Source organism: Penaeus monodon, chromosome 27 (assembly GCF_015228065.2).
Source record: "Penaeus monodon isolate SGIC_2016 chromosome 27, NSTDA_Pmon_1, whole genome shotgun sequence".
NCBI lineage: Eukaryota > Metazoa > Arthropoda > Malacostraca > Decapoda > Penaeidae > Penaeus > Penaeus monodon.
Window position 1 is genome coordinate 19,906,692 of NC_051412.1, and position 262 is coordinate 19,906,953.

Genomic DNA, 262 nt, shown 5'->3' on the forward strand with positions numbered 1-262 from the left:
TCAGGGTAGGCCTATCATTCCTATCGATATATTGCGTCTTCTGTTTTGGTCGCGTAGCACTCATTCGTGATTATTCAGCGGAAGGGAAGGAGCCGAATGAGGATGGAATAGGCGGGGCGAAGAAGGCCTGTGCTGGCGCTGTAGACGAGGCTGGAGATGGGAAGACAGATGGCACTGTACGTGACGTTTTGGTGGTGGCGATTGTGGTGATGGGAGTGGTAACACCAATGCGTAAAATTGATTGGGGTAGTGATGATGATTT

General features: G+C 50.4%; 1 long non-coding RNA gene across 1 annotated transcript in view; it reads left to right on the plus strand.

Moving 5' to 3' along the window:
• Nucleotides 1–262, plus strand: part of LOC119590366 — a 32,690-nt gene that overhangs the window by 388 nt on the left and 32,040 nt on the right. The window lies entirely within an intron of this gene.